At 37.0% G+C, this 21,017-nt stretch overlaps 1 protein-coding gene across 3 annotated transcripts in view; it reads left to right on the forward strand.

Moving 5' to 3' along the window:
- The first annotated feature begins 688 nt into the window (after nucleotides 1–688).
- The window catches only part of zzz3 (zinc finger, ZZ-type containing 3), a 43,948-nt gene continuing 23,619 nt past the window's right edge, over nucleotides 689–21,017 (forward strand). Inside the window, exon 1 of one of the 3 annotated variants that reach the window (XM_052133266.1) lies at nucleotides 689–862. The gene's annotated coding sequence lies outside the window, so the exon portion shown is untranslated. Of the gene's footprint in view, nucleotides 863–1,266; nucleotides 1,319–1,745; nucleotides 1,810–21,017 lie in introns of those variants that run through there. The other 2 variants (XM_052133267.1, XM_052133268.1) reach the window with 2 other exon arrangements.

Below are 21,017 nucleotides of genomic sequence, written 5' to 3' on the forward strand. Positions count from 1 at the left end.
CCCTTCAAGAACTGTACACTTCCAGAGTGAGGAAAAAGGCTGGTAAAATCACTCTGGACCCCACTCACCCTGCCCACTACCTTTTTGAACTGTTGCCTTCTGGCCGGCGCTTCAGAGCTCTGAACACCAGAACCGTCAGACACAGGAACAGTTTTTTCCCTCAGGCCATCCATCTAATGAACAATTAAATTGCCCCATTGAGCAATAATTATGTGCAATACACAGTTTAATTTTAATTTATATTATCCAACATATCCACTTCTGCCATTACTTCCATTGCTCTGTACATAATATACAGGTTTCTGTTCTTTATATAACAGATTGTATTCGATTTGCACTACGTGTGTGTATGTGGGTATGTATGAAGGTGAGTGTATGTACGTATATGTATAATTATTTATTTTGTGTTCTTTTTTGTTTTTAATTACCTATGTCTTGCTGCTGTTTTTGGTATTGTTTGTATTGTTGTTGACTGGAAGCTCCTGTCACCAAGACAAATTCCTTGTATGTGTAAGCATACTTGGCAATAAAGCTGATTCTGATTCTAAAGAGTAAAGAAGCACTTGTCTTTACTGAGACCAATCTAGCTAGTGTTTCATCTCTTGGATAGAAATGAATAGCATATAACAGTGTATTCTTCAGTCCAATGTTCAGAGTATTATTTGGCTGGAATGATCAGTGCTGAAAGTGGTGCTCTTGAGACCCGGTCATTATGAAAGCGAGCGGATGGGCCGCGGCTGCTGTCCTGTACAGTAGAGCAGTGAAAGCGGGATTGTGGGATCACATTCAGCAGTAGCAACGCCGAGAGAGAAAAAAAACATGGCGGCTGCCGAATGTGCAGCAAAGGATTTGCGGAAGTGAGGTAAGTGTAATTCTGAAGCTTCATAAACCCTTTTAGATTGAATTATCTGGCACTCAAGTCCATTTCCCTGACTTTATCGCGAAGTTACAGCAGACTCCGGCTCACGAACCGCTCCGAATGTAGCAGATCAAGCGGATTTGATGGGCAAAGTTGTTGCGGCTGATCAGTTGTGTATGTGCACGTTGCCCCCCGCTCCTCTGCACTGTTACACGTTAGCATGTTAGCTTCAAAATGTGCCCCCTTTTTGTATTCAAAAGTCTTCTAATCGCTTATTATGCTGATTTTGTTTGGTGACATGGACATATAACAGATATCCCATTCATTAGCAAGTGATATGATTGTATGTGGAAGTGTTAAAAGGGGTGCGCCAAATTCATTAGCATTAGCACGCTAGAGTCTATGATACTTATTAGTGAAGAACTCACGAGCGCTCTTAGCTAAGATGCTAACTTGTGGGTGAGTTGTGGGAAATAAACCGTTAAGCTTGTACTGTTGCATGTTGATAGAAACAAGTAGCATGTTCTTATTTTTTGGCGCTAAATGAAAGTGCCTGCGCTTTTGCGCATCACTGGAATGCAGTAGTTAGCTGGCGAGCTACTAAAACCCTGCAGACACGCATTTGTTTTGTTCAGTTAGTCAGTAGCGACATGGTTGATGGTCGGCTACTCGTTTATTAATGTTCTTAACGTATCTTTACATTTGATTGTATGTACTGCATATTGCAAAGGTGTTGCTTTAGAAATCATTTTAGCTGGTTAGCTCAGGTAAGAAATCTCTAGAGCTGGAGAAACTTGCACACGGGCGTTTGGGAAGGCGGTGCGCTTGCAGCCGGGTTGCACATCATGCCAAGCCGCGGATGCGGTGTTGCCGACGGAGAGGCCCGTTAAATGCAACTGAAGGAGAAATTGGTTATTTTCACTGCGAAATTATGTCCTAGATAGATAACGGTGAGTTAATAATTTGCAATAGTGTTCAAAACGCACCACATGTTTGTTATCGGATCAAGTTTATGGAGTCAAATCCGTTCCAAGGAAAAAGGATCGTACTGGAAACGGGTATTAAATGTATGTTTATCATTCTTTTCAATCTCATAGCTTAGCTGGGGTATCTGCAACCACTGCGACGACCATTTAGAAAACGTGCTGAACACAACATCGAGCTTTTTCATGGTACGGGACACATGTCATTAGGACTAAGTTGTTAGTTCATTGAAGAGCACGTGTCGATTTAAAGTTCATAAATGTCCACGGGCTGCGTGCTGTACAGTGAGCTCGAGCTAAATGCTTAACGTCATCACATTTAGTGGTATAAAAACAGACTGCGAGTGAGTTTGAATGCAGTTGGTCGTCACCTGCCCCTCTGTTAAGGGGTGCAGCCCCTTTGAGCTTTTGTTGTCATCTGTCAGTGGATGTAAAAGAGGTATTCGTGTCCCCTTGGTCAGACGGTGCTTACAGAGTTTAATGTACAGAAAAATAATTATTTGTAAAAATATTAAGTCGAGTTTCCTTCAGAGTTCCGTGTTGTTGAGGCATCATACATCTGTAATGACCATGTGCTGACAAATTTTGAACGATATTAAAGGTTCACTCGTATGCACAGAAAATGGTCATTTTTAACCAATCCAGTATGCTCTTGTTGTTGTGTTTTTTTTTTTCTCTGTGGAACGCAATTTTGGATCTTCATGCAGCTTTTTTCTATACAACGATACTGTCGTTAGCTGTCAAGCACCAAACAAATACCATAAAAGCATCATAAAAGTAATCTGTATGATGACGTGTGGTATATTCCAAGTCTTCTGAAAAGAGCTGCACCATAATGGTGAAAAAGATAATCAAGATTATTTTGCTCAATTTAATCATGATTATTCTGTCATTTGAGATTTTTTTTTATTGCCATTGCTTGGATATAAAAAATCAGTAAATTAAACGACAGCTCTCATGTTGAATGTGTTAAAACTACAAACTAGTAAATGTTTCCTTTCGACCAAAATTAAGTCATGTTTTGCTCGTGCTTTACCGCCAATAGAAAGAGTTACTAAATCTGGAGTGCTTTAAATATAACACGTTCAGTGTATGTTTATCGCACAGCACAGCTGTTTTGTACAAAACTCGCATAATCGGAGCACAAAATTAAATTCAGAACCACTCGGAGACTGCTGAAACACCGTATCATTAACCTTGTGTGTGTTCAGAGTATGTGTAACACTACAAATAAGAGCGACGCACACAAAGTGCATTCAGAAAATATTCAGACCCCTTAATTTTTTTACACATTGTGTTATGTTGCAGCCTTATGATAAAATGCTTTTAATTATATATAGTTTTCACATCAGTCTACACACTATATCCCATAATGACAAAGCAAAGACTGATTTTTGATAACTTTGCAAATTTATTAAAAAGAAAAAACTGAAATATCACATTTACAGAAGTATTCAGACCCTTTGCTATGACACATGAAATTTAGCTCAGTTGCATCCCATTTCTCTGGATCATCTTTGAGATGTTTCTGCACTTTGATTGGAGTCCACCTGTGGCAAATTCAGTTGATTGGACATGATTTGGAAAGGCACACACTGGTCTATATAAGGTCTCACAGCTGAAAATGCATATCAAAGCAAAAACCAATCCATGAGGTCAAAGTAACTGCCTGCAGAGCTCAGAGACAGGATTGTGTCGAGGCACAGATCTAGGGAAGGCTACAAAAAGTTTTGGCTGCATTGAAGGTTCCCAAGATCACAGTGGCCTCCATAATTCTTAAATGAAAGAAGTTTGGAACAACCAGGACTCTTCTTAGAGCTGGTTGACTGGCCAAACTGAGCAATCGTGGGGGAAGGGCCTTTGTAAGAAAGGTAACCAAGAACCCGATGGTGATTCTGGTTGAGCTCCAGAGATCATGTGTGGAGACGGGAGAAACTTGCAGAAGGACAAACATCACTGCAACACTCCACCGATCCAGGCTTTATGGGCTATCAGAGCAAGACACATGAAAGCCTGCTTGGAATTTGCCAAAAAAAGCACCTAAATGACCCTCAGACTGTGAGAAACAAGCTTCTCTGTTCTGATGAAAGGAAGATTTAACTGTTTGGCCTCAACTCCAAGCGTCATGTCTCGATGAAACCAGGCACCGCTCATCACTTGCGCAATACCATCCCAACGGTGAAGCATGATGGTGGTAGCATCATGCTCTGGGGGTGTTTTTCAGCAGAAGGAACTGGGGGACTATACCTAATAACTATACCTCGCTTGGTAAACACTAAATAGGTGTCTTTTTAAAGACTATACAATGCATGTAGTTATTATAACCAACTCTTATCAGGTTCTTTTTAATTTGCTGATGAATTAGAATGTTTGACAGAATTGTGCATTGTAAATAATCATTTCATAAGTTATGGAAATGGAACATAGTCATATCATTGTGCAGATAGGAAAGTTTGCGAGTAGAATACAACACGTTATTTCACTCACATATCAAATTAATATCAAGTAAAAGCCATGAGAACACAAACAGAATAAAAAAACAGTAGATGCTCCTGATTGAGACAATTGCTTTAATGGTCCCGAGTCCAAATACAATGTGATATATTAAAATAATCTAAGTAAAATCCGACTATACCTCCGATATCGTTGTCCTTGTGGGCGGTCTCTTTTTTACAAAGGGCACCAATCACAGCTTTTGGGGTCTCCGGCGACACGATGCGCAGTTACATTTTTGAGGTGCACAGCAAGGCGCAGCTATGTGTAAGTATAAAGAAGTATAAATCGACCTTAAATATCTGTTGCTTCGTATTCTGAGCGTGGTTGAAAGTGAAACAGCCCCTTTCACACTAACAGCCTTTTCCAGAAAATGTAATGCAATTTTCAGTTTAGAGGTCATGTGTGAACACGACCCTTTTGAAAATACTGGTAAATTTTGCTCAGGCAATTTCCTTTAATGAGAAGTTGTGTAATTACCTGTAAATTTCCATATTAATGGTATTTGTCAACAGAGCCATTAGAGAACCGTTTTCAGTTCATATGAGGTTAGGATGCGTTGCTGTGAGAACTTTCTGATGGAGATGACAAATTTACTACGCGATGTAACACTGGTGAATCGGAAGACAAAATGTCAGCAAATTGCTCAGATAGTGAAACAAGAGCATCTCTCTTTGTCCGAGTTAATGAAGAAAAGTAAGCGATTCCATTACCTACAATAAAATCACCAGCCTCCTTAGGTAAGGCACAGACCTCTTTGTAGCGATATACATGAACATTACTGTACTTTTCAGCTGCAGATAGCATCTCTACCTTCAAATGCTAACAACAGCATTTTAATTTTATTTTTAATTTTTTTTGAAGTCATCACATACCATGTCATTGAGACTCTGGCAACTGCATAAATGTCTACAGTTGCTAAAAATGTGAAAACCTCACCAACATTACGACCGCATATATTAAGAAATCGGATACAAAATAATACCCCACCATGTTTTCAAGAAGCCTACATTTACGGCAAAAGACGTCACAGGTTTTAACAGCATTTGGTGCTGATGTGTGAATGGTACTAGCAAAAAAGAAAAAGCATGTGTATAGCACATTTGTTACATTTACCAGTAAAGGCAACCCAATGATTTTCCTGTAAATTACCTGGTTGCATGTGTGAAAGAGGCTAGTGATTGCTCAGTGGTGAACTTCTGAAGAGTGTGAGGGTCAGTTGAGTTAAAAATAGACTTCAAAAGAGCTTTTGATTTGGTCTATCATCCGTAGACAGCCTATAATGAAAGGGAACAACAATTTGCTATTCTACCTGGCTGATTTTTGCTTTCTATCTCTTGAATATGGCAGATGGTTATGGTTAATTAACCATGAGAAGCTGATACCGTGATCGTGGTTAAAGTATGATTAATTGTGCAGCCCTGCTTCTGAAGCGATAGCTTGGTTTGAGGAGCAGATGGAAATTGTTGTTCACTGAAAATCTGTTCAGATTTAGTCCATGTCCACACTAAACTGTTTAAATCTGCAAACAAAATTTTTAGCAAATGCCATTGTTTCTCACGTGTGTCATAAGAAAATGTGACCTGTCGGTTGAAATACGTGAATAGAGAATGTGATTTCAGAGCTTCGTTTAGTGGAAGATTTTTTGTGAAACTTAACATTTCAGTTTCTTGTGTTCTCCATATGAAGCTGTCATACAACTTCAGAAAACTTTTAGCACACGTCGTTTGAACTACTTTTATGGGTTTTTATGTCACTATAATGTTTTTGTATGGAAATGAACTTTGTAAAGATTCTTCAAAAATCCTCCATTTGTATAATACACACACAAAAATGACAGCATACAGCTTTTTAACAACACAAGGGTGAGAAAAAATTGACATATTTTCTTTCTTTTTTTTTTAAATCAGTTATATCTTTGCAAGATGTCAGGCGCCATCAAGCGTAGCCCTTGCTCTTATAAGAACAATAATAGTCACTGCACAGATGGGCTGCTGGGATTTTCTGAGTTATTCTCCATTGTGTCTTTAGTGTTAACTAATGTAGCCTGTAATCCAGATATTCAGTTTCTCTACTTCTAAAACAGGGTTAGACCAAGTACGCTCCAGTTGAGATTTCTATTTAATTCGTATCCTTTTCAATAGGGATTAAGGCATTAAATGGAACTTAATTTGCCATTTTTATAAAGAAGAGACTTTAAGATCTGTATGAGTTTTTCCTCAGTCTCAGCTGTTTAAACATATAGTTGAAAATGAGAATTCTCCTATTATTTACTCACTCTCATGCGAGTAAACTCTCAACAGCTAGCTTCTTGCATTTCCGTCGCTTTTCCACACAAAGCTATTGCATGGCTTTAGAAGACTTAAAATATAGCTAGTGCACAGGTTGTATGGGCTATTTTAAAGTTGATTCACTTTGCATTTCAATTTTCTAATGCACAAGGTCATCTACAAACATTACTTTGCACATACTGGCATAGATATCACTCAGAGTCGGAAAACAGTGTTATTTAGTGTTTTGTGTCTTTTAACAGTCCTCTCAAGAGGAACAACCTAACCTGCAATTAGGTTACTCGTATTTGAATTCCCAGATAACCCCATTATGCACATGAGTCTTGTCAGTTTTGCTGTAGCTGTGCATAATAACAGTGGTGACTCCTAGATGAGCGAGAGCCCATGTCTAAGCTCAGTTTATTTATTTCATAATCATAGTGACTATGATTGTCCTGAAAAGGAAACCTTATCCTACATCAATGTATTTACTGTGGTCACTGGATAGTGTTCTTTTATTTCAGTGAATAGCAACAGAATAAGTAAACCAGGCAAAGCATACAAAGGCTAGTTATATTTGTAGATATATCAGCCAACATGTGTTTGTGCCAGCTTAAGCCACAGGGTTGGATTCGCTATATGAAAAAAAAAGGTTGTTCTGCATCTAGAGAGAGGAAAATGCAATGTAATGGTTAAATTGACATGGATAATAATGAGAAATCATGTTTTCTAAACATTTTACTGCTTTTAGTATTCAGGCCTTAGACTACCCGTTCTGCCTGTTATCTGTCTCGTCTTTTATATGCATGGTCAAATCACATTAGACACTCACCAGGAGGCTTCAGTGGAGTGTGAATGAGCGATGCATGTAGAAGTCTTTCAGGTGCCTCATTTTTTCAAGCAAAAACAAATGTCAGCAGTGGAAAATCTTATTCAAAGCGTTTCCACATTCAGATCACGCTAATGTTACATGGCAGTGATTGTGTTTTCTGTGTAGTGCGTGGAGGACCTCATATGCCATATGTTCAGTGATGGTCTCAGCATCTCTTTTGATTTTAGATCTACAAGGTTGTGTACAATAACAACATTAGTTGATGCAGTAGTTTTAACTTGCCTGTTTCATGATATGTTTGTAGTGGCTGGAAAAAACACAAAAATTATCCCCCCCCCCCACATGTGTCCTAGACATATCCTGTTGCACAGTCTTAGCAGAATGGAGGCGATTGAGAAATCTGATATGGTGTAATCTAATTTGTCACACTTCAAGCTTCTGTTTGACTTTAGTACCACACACTAATTATTGTAGAAAGCAGTACTAGCCGGCACTGCCTACAGTCTCCTGTGAAGCTCCTAACTAAGGGGGGTTGCTGATGCCTTGCACATTATCTGGATTTCGCTGTTCACAACCGAAATATTTCCATATTATGCAGCCCTTATTATTTGAGGAACATTGACTCCGTCATTAGTCATACTCAGGGTGTGAAAGTATCGTTTTGCCACACCTGCTAATGGCACCTGAATTTAGAACATTTTAAGCTATCTTTACACAGAAAAGGTGGCACAGGCATTTAGGTGTATTTACAAGTCTAATGTCATCACGGTACCAATACCAGTAAAATTTCACGGTTGTCAATACCACAGCAAAAATATGATAATGTGCTATTGAACACACCAGTTTAGTTATTTGTAATTATTTAATAATTATTATAATAATTAAAGTTTCATAATTAAAATGTAATTTAATTTCATCATCAAAATGGTGTCTAATCAATAAATTCTTAAAACATTTAACAAGTGAATATAGATCTTTTCAACATGTCATGGCTTTTTTTTGTCTTGCTTGTGATATTTTATTATTAGTAATACTGCTACTACAGTGAATATTACATTTTTACTATACAGTTGTAATATATTTTTATTCAATTTGGAAATTTCAAACAGACTTTTTATCAATTTTAAAACAAGATTTGATCAAGTGGTCTACACCAGATGCCGTATAGGTCACGCAAATCTGACCCATGCCTTTTTGCTTAAAGGTGAAGACCCAACCCTATGTATGTTTTGTAATATTCCCTTATCTGTCAAACATATTTTACTAGATTGTCCTGGTCTTAACACAAGTAGAATGCTCTTTATGAAGTTACCTCGTTAAAGGACTTATTTAATGAGATTGTGCCTGAAAAGGTTTTGGATTTCTTATCATATATTAATCTTAAAAAATATATTGTATAATATGACTTGCTATTTATATTTGTTTTGTTTTTATTGTATTTATATGATATTTGTTTTTTGTAATTGAATTCTTGCCATGAAAATAGCTTTGATCGCTGACATGGCATTAAATAAAACATACTACTACTACTTATTCAATTTCTTCAATTTCAGGCATCTAGATTTTATTTTGAATCGTGCTTTTATTATGACGTGTTTTTGCCGGATGCTTCACTGTTCCGGATAAACGGTTCATGTCACGGCCCAGTGTGATCATTGAACACTTTCAAGTCGTATCAGAAATCTCGTCTTTTTACACTGGCCTTTGAGTCTGACAAATGAAATGTAAGGCACGTGTACAATATAGGATGCGTTTGTAGTTTCGATTACTGTTGTTTGTGTATGTGGTCAGTTTGAAAAGTTATGTTTTACATTTTATTACTGTGACGCACTTTGGTCAATTTTGTTGTTTTAAATGCGATATATATAAAGCTGAGCTGAGATTAAAGCGCAAATGCTGTGATTTTAATTATATATTTTACATGTGCTGCGTGGTACACAGTGGATAAGTGCTCTGCTCTGTCATCTCATACAACATGAATGATTCTCAATGTCTGTGAAGTTTCTAGTGGATGAGCGGTCAAATTTATTTTAAGTATGCAGCTCATCCATGCTAAGATGGCAGCCTTTAGCGGTTTAATAAATCACACTAGGACATGTCACTATTTTGATTTGATTATTTGTCCATTTCAGAGTAAGGATTTACAGAGCACATGCTAATTTTAAAGCAGCCTTGTGTCAGTCATATTGCACGCTGGTACCGGTCACTGCTCGGTACTGCAGAAACACTGGTATCGTCACAACTTTTTTATTTTAGTATCGACTTTGTACCAAAGTACCCGAACTTTTGACAACACTAACACAGACGGTTTAATGCAGCTCAGAGCACGCATGAAAGCTATGTTATGATATTAATGTTTTAAATACAAATTTGTGAATATAGAAATATGTAATGAATGAAGTTATACTTCTAAATATGAAACTAAATTAAGAAATGTATGCTCTCTCATGACAACAACATAGTTTAAGGCTGCTCTAATGCTGCATTTCATTTCACAGAACCAAAGCACCATCAGAACTGCCTTTGATACTCTGGGTTGAGGTGGGACAGAGCAGGCATAATTTAGTCTATGCAAAAGTTGAGTTTTATGCACCAATGCATCTTTATACATCATTTTATGTAGGCACCAAGCAGCTCTAAATTAATGTTTCGGGTTCAATACAGTTAAATCAACAGCATTTGTGGCATAATATTAATTATAAAAAAATAAAAACAACTTTCCTCCTTTAAAAAGTACTAAAATCTCAGAACTTATAATGGAAGTGAATTGGGCGAATTTTTGAACATTAAAATACTCAGTTTCAAAAGTTTAGCCACAAGACATAAAGGATATGCTTGTAAACATAAATTTAGTGTGATAAAATCACTTACAAACCTTTTCTGTGTAAAGTTATATCCAATTTTACAACTTCGTTACCATGAAGATATGTCAACAAACCCTTAAATTACTGTAAATATTACAATATAAAAAAACTTTAGTTTTAACAGAAGAATTACTGCTTCCCATTTCTGTTTAAACCCTCAAAACATTGGCCACATTCACTTCCATTGTAAGTGCCTCACTGAAACCCAGATATGTGCTATTTTTTGTTTTCTTTTTTTTTATGAAAGGAGGAACAAGTCGAAACTTATTTTTGTGGTTATCAACATTAGGCCACAAATGCTGTTGATTGAGCTTAACTTGTATTGAACCCGGAACATTCCTTTAACTCAGCTGTGTAAAGACTCCTTTAGTAGGGATGCACCGAAATGAAAATTCTGGGCCGAAACCGAAAATCCAGGATGCACTTGGCCGAAAACCGAAACCGAAATTTTTACCTATTTAAAAAAAAAAAAAAAAATGTTGTGTATAATTGTATTAATTTTATACTTTTTCATTAATTTCATGAATTTAATTAATCTGAATTGAAAAACTACAAACCAATAAAATAAATCACACTTTTATTGAAAGTAGCACAACAAAATTGGACAAAAAATATATTAAAACTATATTAAATATTCTTCTTCTTTCAGTTCTGTAAAAATCTAATTTTACAGATTTTATTAACAATTATCCAAATAATGTAAAGTTTTAGAAAACTATTATATGCAAAACAAGAGTCAAGAAATGAACTTAGCTAGCATCTTTCAAAAAGTTTAAATATGCAACAGTAATTTTAATTAAAACAACAGGTAGAACACAGAATGGCAGAGGGCCTCTATTCCACTGATCTATATATAACTATAATGTATAATTATATATATAGATCAGTGCTCTATTCTGTTTATGTAAACGTATGTACACTTTAAGTGAAAATGATTGTGCAAAACAACAGTAATTGAACTAAATCCAACCTCAACTGTAAACGACAGATGTATCCTCAGGTGAAGAACAAGTGTAATGTAATTGCTATTCACATCATATTGGACCGCTTTCTATTTAAGTACAAGTGACAGGTTTCTCTTCAAGAACAAAAGTTGCTAAACGTTCTGACAGTCTCTCCTGTCAGAAAGCTCATCAAGAACATGAGATGCTGCACTGAACATTTTCTCACTCTCTGTGCTGGTGCTTGGGCAGATAAATACCTGTGCGCAATCCGTGTAAGCAATGGAAAGCCGTCTTTGTTTATGCGACCGTAGTCAAGGGGATTGTCGCTTCTGGCGTAGTTCAGATAAATACGTCTCAAGTTGTGTTGTAGCTGCACAAGTTATGAAATTTTCTTGTAGAATCTCTTGCTGTATTCTGTATATATATATCTTGAAAGTTCTGCTGAATAAACACTGCAGATCGCAAATTTGATGTCCTTATCAGAAACTTTGAAGAAAACAACTTTTACAACTTTTAAAATAATCACATTTTGCTTTGTTTAACCTAACAAAATGTATGACATAAAAAATAGGGAGTAGGGCTGGGTAAAATAATAGCTTTTTCTGTAAATTGCTATCGATGATCTATCGATTCTTAAAAACCCAATATGCATATATTAAAATACAAATTTCTGTTTGGTTCGACTCATTCTGTGTGTGTACAGAGATCCACAAAATCCATTTGTCATTGCTAATGTCTCCTTAATACCTTTTCTGTTCTTTACAGCCAGTTGTTGATTAAAAAAAAACTAAACATTTAATTCTAATGAAGAAAGCTTGCAACAAAAACAAAACAAGAACTGCCGTAGTCGGTAGCATTTTAGCATTTGTTCTACATATTAGGGCTGCAACTAAGGATTATTTTGATAATCGATTAATCGAACTATTATTAGAATGATTATTGCAACGATTAATCATTAGCTCTTAACCGATTATTCAGCTTGAGCCCCGTATTAAACGTGCTAACTAACAATAAAGAGGACAAAATCATCTTTTAGAAATACCTCTAAATGATATTCACTGAATTAAAGGGAAAAAAATATTTTTTATCAAGATTAATTCAGTAAAGAATTCACTGCAAAAAAGTGTTTTTGTTTTGTTTTCCATTTAAACAATTTCAACAACATATATTATATTTAGACTTGCTTTAAGAGAATGTATTTTAAATAAACAGTAAGTGTATTTTGTACTTGGTTATACTTCTGTGAGTGCAATAAAAACAAAATATGCTTATATTCTAGATCTATTCTCTAAAGAAAGTCTAAATATATTATATGCTGCTTCTCAGGTATTTTAATATATTTGTAGCGAGTTTTAGATATTTTTATTGTTAAACAAGCCAAAACAAAAACAAATCAAACATATTTTGTTGCCGTGTATAATGGGGCAAAGGCTACTCTCTCACCTTTCTGTTCACTTTAATTCATCTTGAACTCACAAAAAAACAAACTCTCTCATATTAATAAAGCTGCGTATTGCCAATTTTGTTCATGATAAGAAATGTACAGTGACGCATATATTATGATTCAATAAATCCCGAGCCATCACATTCTAATCTAACTGCATTAAGCTGCGTTCTACGATTAGTCAGACGTAAAATAAAAATATTATAATTTATAAATAATAATTTTTGGGGAAAGGAAAAAGAGATGCACAACAGAGCTTTACAGTATTAATGAAAACAATCTGCTTACCTGAGGCAAAAGTCTGCCATGACTGAATCACAACATGCTGATATTCAGTTCTGAGATTCAGCTTTTTGATATTGCTTACAGATATTAATAATAATAATAAAACCATTTAATATTATATTATTGTTATTATGAGTATTATTGCTTCTACTTTTAATATTACACTTTATACAGTAGTCCAATTTGTCTGTCGTAATATATTTAATTTCATGCATCAAGTTAAATAAAGCTCTCATTTCAGCGGGACCTGTATTTTGAAATAACTTTGAAGTTCTTCCTGTTTCTGAAGGGTTTGTTATATCAAACTTTCTGTGACTCGTGAGCTGTAATCTCGATTATACACTAAACACACTGCTCTACAGATGGATACTATTGGACACTTTTTTTTTTTTAATTGGACACACATTTGCTAATGGCAGCATACTTTAATATGGTATCGAAATTAACAACAAGATGATATTGCACAGTTTAAAATGTTTTGGTATCGCGATATTTCGTTAGTACCGGTATACTGCGCAACCCTAGCTTATACTGCGTGTGCTCAGCTCGCACTTGCATATCAACCAAATAAATGAAACGCAATCATTTTGATCCAATTAAAATGTGATTTCTAACACAAGTAACAACTGAACAGAAACTATGATTATATTTTGATAATAAACTGAAGAGTCATTCCTTAGAGCTATTGTTATGCATTACACCCAAAACTGCTTGTGCTTTGCACTGACTCTGAATTGACGTAAAAAAAAAAACTCAATATAATATTTGATACATTACTGCATGGTCAGAAATTTACTTTTCCTGAAAGGGGCCAATAATTGTCATATGAATGTAATTTTCAGGGGGAATTTTTATGTTTATGAGGGCATTTTTTTCTAAACATGACAATTTACTGTGTCATGCCGTTATTCAAAGCATATTTTATGTGATGGTGTGTAATGTTGCTCTTAAAGAAGGGGCTTTTTTTTCCCCTGAGCCCCACTTAATTTCTGACCCTGCAACACCGTTCTATTACAAGAGAGAAATAGAAACTGTGAATATATCCTAAAAATATCCTTTATTAACACGAAATGTGATTAAAACTTAAAATCTACCCTTTTTTTATTATTACAATAACAGCGTGGCCTGCAACACCTTGTTTCTTTTTTCATCTGACCCCCAGTAGAAAAAGTTTGGACACCACTACTATAGAGTTTACTCATAATGGTGGAAGCGCCTTTTTGATGTGAAAGGTCAACGGAGAATGGCCAGCCTGATTCGAAATGACTTCGTTAACTCTGTATAATTGTAGTGAGCAGAATAGCATCTCAGAATGCACATCACAACGAACCTTGAAGGCAAATGGGCTACAACAGCAGAAGACCATGTCGGGCACTTTATTAGGACCATAGTGTTCCTAATAAAGTGCTCAGTGAGTGTATATAGGGTATACTAAGATGGCGGTGTGGATGGATGCTTCGGTTTGGAGCTCTCCAGTTTTTTTTAACTGTTTTTGTTTGTTTGTTCTGTGTTTAGAAATGTATTTCTGATCAGTTTTACCAGAGACGAGCTGCTGAATATTCGTCAGCACACGCCAGACAATCTTTTACCGGTTTTTACAGGCACAAGTGTGGGAAGCAAGCCAGCGTGCTGGTCAAGCTCCAACAGCACAGCTTTCGAACCGTGCTGCCAAGTATCCATCTAGCGATCTCCGCTCTCTTCCTAACAAAACAGACTAATTACTTCACCTCACCTGCAAAAATACTTTACATGCATTACATCTGCCGGACTTCCAGTGGTTTAAAACGGATCGCACCGCACATGTTTTTGCATCAACGAATGTTTGTGTACAGATGTAACAATGCTGAAGATGTGCTTTCCTAATTTAGAGGCACTCTTCATAAAATGTAAGCCTTTCTACTTTCTACCACGGGAGTTTTCCTTAAGTATTCTTGTGTGTTTATATTCCACCACACGCATGTGTGAATGCAGCACTGCAACAGCTGGTTGATCAGATTGCAGACACAGAACAGCAATACCCAGACTCACTTATTATTATTCTTGGAGGTTTTAACAAGGCAAATCTCACATGTGAACTGCCCAAATGCAGACAGCACATTACATGCCCCACCAAAGACAGAAATACACTGGTCATTGCTACACAACAATAAAGGATGCACATCATTCTGTCCCACATGCAGCTTTAGGACTCTCTGATCACTGTCTGGTTCAGATTCTACTGATCTACAGGCAGAAACAAAAATCAGATAAACCTGTAGTAAAGACTGTAAAAAGATGGACCATTAAAGCAGAGCTGGAACTACAAGCCTGCTTTGACTGCACTGATTGGAGTGTTTTTGAAGCTGCAGCCACAGACCTGGATGAGTTCACATCATATTTCAGTTTATGTGAGGACATGTGCATTCCTACTTAGACTTATTTAACACAACAATGATAAACCATGGTTTACAGCAAAACGCTGGCAGCTTCATCAAGCCAAAGAGGATGCTTACAGAAGTGGATAAAATCTTGTACAATCAGGCCAAATACAGACTGACAAAGGTGATGAGAGTGGCTAAAAGTAGCTATTCTGAAAAGTTGAAAAAACACTTTTCAGCTAACAAACCTGCATCACTGTGGAGAAGCCTGAAAGACTACCAACTACAAGACACCATCCCCCAACACTGTAGGGAATCATCAACTGGTGAACGACCTGAATGTGTTTTACTGTAGATTTGAAAAGCCCAGTCTCGCACCCACTCTGACCTTCACAGCACACAAACATTTACACCTCCTGCCATCACCCTCCTCCCCTCTCCTGCTACTCAACATGCACTTAAGATCTGTGAATGTGATGTGTGCCAGGTCTTCCAGAATCAAGACAAGAAAAGCACATGGCCCAGATGGTGTTTCGCCCACTTGTCTAAAATCATTTGCTGACCAGCTGGCCCCCATCTTCACACAAATCTTCAACAGATCACTGGAGCAGTGTGTAGTTCTCTGCTGCTTCAAATGCTTTACCAACAACCCTGTCCCAAAGAAACCCAAGATCAATGGATTTAATGACTACACACCCCTCACTTTTATGTCTGTGGTCATTAATTAATTTAAGAGACTGGTGTTGGCCCATCTAAAGGACAGACAGACCAGGGACTTATGCAAGGATTCTTTTTGTTGACTTCAGTTCGGCTTTTAACACCATCAACCCCACTCTACTATGGACAAAATTAGCCCAGATCTCTGTTTCCGGCTCTTTCTGTCAGTGAATCACCAGCTTTCTGAAAGACTGGCAGTAGCTAGTGAGATTGGGGAAATTAAATTCCAGCACAATCAGCAATGGTGCCCCACAGGGATGTGTGCTCTTCCTACTACTCTTCTCACTCTACGCAAATGACTGCACCAAAGAACCCTCTGTTAAACTCATGAAGTTCGCAGATGACACTAACAACTGGTCGTCTGGTGCAGTCAAAACAACCTGGAGCTGAACACACTTAAAATAGTGGAGATGATATTGAACTTTAGGAGGAACACCCCATATTTAACCCTGCTCACCATTCTGAACAGCACTGTGGCAGCAGTGGAGTCATTCAGGTTCCTGGGCACTACCATCTCACAGGACCTGAAGTGGGAGACCCACATTGACTCCATTTTGAAAAGGCTCAGCAGAGGTTGTACTTCCTTCTGCTATATTTATTAATATTGGCCTGCCCTGTTGTTCACATTCGGCACATATATAGCCTAATACGTGTACTGTGTATATATACAGTGTACAGTTGAAGTCAGAAGTTTACATACACCTTAGCCAAATACATTTAAACTCACAATTTCTAACAACTTTCCCTATCTTAGGTCAGGTAAGATCACTACTTTATTTTAAGAATGTGAAATGTCAGAATAATAGTAGAGGGAATTAAATATTTCAGCTTTTATTTCTTTCATCACATTCCCAGTGGGTCAGAAGTTTATATACACTTTGTTAGTATTTGGTAGCATTGCCTTTAAATTGTTTAACTTGGTTCAAATATTTTGGGTATCCTTCCACAAGCTTCTCACAATAAGTTGCTGGAATTTTGGCCCATTCCTCCAGGCAGAACTTGTGTAACTGAGTCAGGTTTGTAGACATCCTTTCTCATGCATACTTTTTCAATTCTGCCCACAGATTTTATATTGGACTGGATTTTATACTGTCTTGTATTCCGTCATGCTGACACTACACGACTGATTGCAGACTGGGTGTATCAGCTACATGGCAATTAGTCCTTGACCGAGGCCCTGTGTACACTTTGTATTAAGATACATTTTGGGTGATCCGAAACAAGTGAGACACATCACCGTTACACCTGGTGTTCTCTTGACAACTCGTGTCCGGATTTTGAAGGGTGTGTAGCAAGAGTGCGCACACTACACTACCAATGGTCATGAGTTCTGAGACTTCTCGCCGCAGAACCGTCACCGACTCCGAACATCAAAGGAGACGAGTTTCAGTCGTGAAGTGCAGGAGAAATCTGTGTGTTAAACCTCTCTCCTAATCCCTTGGTTGAAGTGAGGAAGGTGGTGTTAGTGCTTGCATATTATTTGAGAAGGCTGCTTTTTGCAAAAACAATGGACAAGTGCATGTAAAGGGAATGCTTTTACACTGTCGAGGCAGGGCTATCAACTGGCCAGCCGGAGCCAATGGCCTCATACCTCGAGCTGTGAGACTAATTGATCTGCTTTCCCATCATCGGCCAATAGCCCTGCAGCATTGCCCTAAAACCTGCCCTTAATACGCTGCTCTGGAGCCAACGTCACACACCCCACCCATTTCACAAGCAAGAGGGAATCTCAAGCTGAGGTATCAGACTCTGGAGAGGGCATTAGCGCTCTCAAGTCAAGTCAATTTTATTTGTATAGCGCCTTTCACAACACACATCGTTTCAAAGCAGCTTTACAGAATATCAGCATTAACAGACGATAAAACTGTAATGTCTATAAAGTCGATTAATCATCATTGTGTAATTTAGATAAAATACGATTTTTAATAGTGTTTAAAAATAATTAAATGATAATTGTATTAATAACCCCAGTGAGCAAGCTGTAAGCTCTCTTGAAATAAACATGGATTTAACATAAACAATAAAACATAAACATAAAAATGGATTTAACAATAAACATTGGACTCCGTCAAAAAAGTTAAAATTTCTTCCAGAAACTGTACCGTTGTACGCTGGATACTTGACGATGTTCGTAATCGCATCTTGGTTCGGTAGCAGTGTTAATCTCGTCAACAAAATCACTGACCCAGAGGTTTGTGTGTGTGTGTGTGTGTGTGTGTGTGTGTGTGTATTTTCATCAAAATTAACAAATACTAAACGAAAAAGACGCATTATTATGCTAATTAAAATTTGTATTAAAGCATACTTCTGACAAAAATATGACAAAAAAATTATATTACAGCAAGATTTTAACAGTGCAAGACATAAACAAAACAATAAGCATCTAATGAAATATCGGTTTATAAAAGAAGATATTAGATATGGATTCTGATCTAATAGTCCAGTATGTTGCAGATTTCCCTGCTTGAGCTGCATGAGATGAATGTGCCAAACACTGGCAAAATAAACTGCTTTAAAATGGGTTAATTACCTCACTCAAATGTATCCTATTTATACATGATATCACTATATCCACAACATATATGGACTATTACAACTTGCATCTTTGCACCGACAATGAAGTGAATGAACAGGTGAACTTTAACCAAATTAAGTGCTAGTCATAATATACCTAACTTGCGTTGTGTACATGCTGTTTCAAGCACATGCACTGCAATTGTCCCTGTAATAATTGCACTAAGTCGCTTTGGATAAAAGCGTCTGCCAAATGCGTAAATGTAAATATCCTAAACTGGCTAAAAAAGGAAAATGAACAAGAGTCTGCAAAGCATGAAGTATTTAGAATTCAGCAGACTAACTTCTAAAGACTATTTAATACTTCAATATATTCATCATTTGCTATTATTTGGAGCTCTGGTTTCACAGCAAGGACAGTTTTTTGTACATGGCCTTAATTTGTACATCTTAATGTTGTGGCTGTTCGGTGTATGTTTGGTACATGTTAAATTTAGAAAATGTTTACACATTTTTCCTAAAAGTTTGAAAATTTTAGTAAACTTGGTTTTATAGTCTGACACACGTTTTTGTCATTTTGCACATTATCATCGACTAAAAGATATTTTTGTCGACTAAATATGCCATTTAGTCAGAGTAAAACTGACTAAAATGAATGAAAATGTCATGATGAAATATTGACCAATTTTAAAGGACATTTTTTTCAAAAATAATAGAACTATGACCTAAAAATTACACTGTTCGGCAGACACTATCAATCTGACATTGCACATTTTCATCAGCCCAAATATTCAGAAGAGCCCAGATTTCATATACTGACCAGTACTGATGATTCTTCATTCTCTGTTGATTTGTTAAGGTAAGATGGTAGTTGGATATAAAAAATTAGGAAATTAGTATCTTGGTTCTGAATCGGCTAAACTCCGCCTTATTGACCACACCTCAAGCCCCAGTTAGCCTTGTTTGGCCCAGGGGTAATCGGCAGCCAGGGTGCTTGGCTGTTGACCCTGAGTAAGCCCCAAGGAGGCACGACGAAGCCCTGGAAGTGACCGTAGGAACGCAACTAGCCCTGGGAGGCGCTAGCTTGCCTTCATTTGGCCCAAAGGTGGAAATCCTGCTATGGTTCCTCATATTTTCATACTGGTGGCTTAATTCGAGGAATGCCCCCCATGGATTCCACCTGTTGCCACATGGAGGTCTTGATGAAAAAAAAAATTTGCCTTCTAGTTAAAAATCTATAAGAGGCCTACATTTTTCCTCTGAGGATAAAGTTGTCTGAACACGAGCGAGCTGCAACAATCACTCAAGTTTTCTTAAATGTTTTCTTTAGTAGACAATTTCATTTGAAACACTCCTTGCACTTTGATAAGTGAAGGGTCAGATTATCATTCTTACAATTAAAATAGTTGGGTTAATTTTTTAAATGTTGTGTGTTCAACTTCTTGATTTCTGATGCGGCCCTGAGGGTGGCTGAAACGTCATGCACATTTTGCTTAAAGAATGAGTGTTGCACATCCTTTTTAAAGTATGACAATTAAAATTATACCATGTAATTATATTTTTGCAGTTACCAGCCAACTGGTGAGTAACTCACGATTGGTAATTTTAGACCATGGTCATACCTATGAAGCTTTTATGTCTTTCAAGGTTAAAGGTTTGTTTCATGGGATCTTGTAGCCATTGTTGGAGATAAGAGGCAGTGTAATAAACATAACCTCCTTAAACAATGCACCAGGGAAAGCTTACTAAGTGTATGTGTGATAAGTAGATTGATAGCTTGTGGGGAAACACTCGGATAACTTCTGAATATAAAATGTATGTATAGAATATTAGATCAGCTGATCATAGCCTGCCAATTATTATTCTTGCGTTTATGTATATTTGACTCTGTTTAACAAAACTCAAAGACAGCAGGAGAAAGAGGAACTTTCTTTGGAATTGTCCACAGTGAAGTTATTTTTTGGGAACTTTGTTATTAGTGGTGCTTGCTACAGCAAGCATCACTATTGCACATACTTGGGCACTAAAAGCACCAGTTCAGTTACTTGAGCATTAAACTTTCCCAAAGTCTTAGTGGGAGGGTAACTAATTGAAATAACTAGTCTCCTTATTTGCTGTTTTCATTGCAATGAGCATTAAATCTCTTAAGCCCTCATCCACCACAATATTAATTGTGGCTATTCACTTTGCTATAGCAAACATGAAGCTGCATTTACATGATTTACCGCTTTGAACGTCACATAAAAGTGCTTGCTGTGAATATCTTGCTTTGCATTTAGTGCTGCTTCATTTAAATTGTCTGGAATGCAACGCTAGGGAAATGTTGATGCTTCACTTCCACAAGTCGTGTGAATGCAACTTATCACAAACCTCATCTGGGTTTGTTTTGTTAAAAAATTACATTTAAGAGATCCTTTTGTGGTGTGTGCGTCAGTGTAATAATCCAGACACGGCA

The sequence above is a fragment of the Xyrauchen texanus genome, chromosome 9, assembly GCF_025860055.1.
Source record: "Xyrauchen texanus isolate HMW12.3.18 chromosome 9, RBS_HiC_50CHRs, whole genome shotgun sequence".
NCBI classification, from domain to species: domain Eukaryota; kingdom Metazoa; phylum Chordata; class Actinopteri; order Cypriniformes; family Catostomidae; genus Xyrauchen; species Xyrauchen texanus.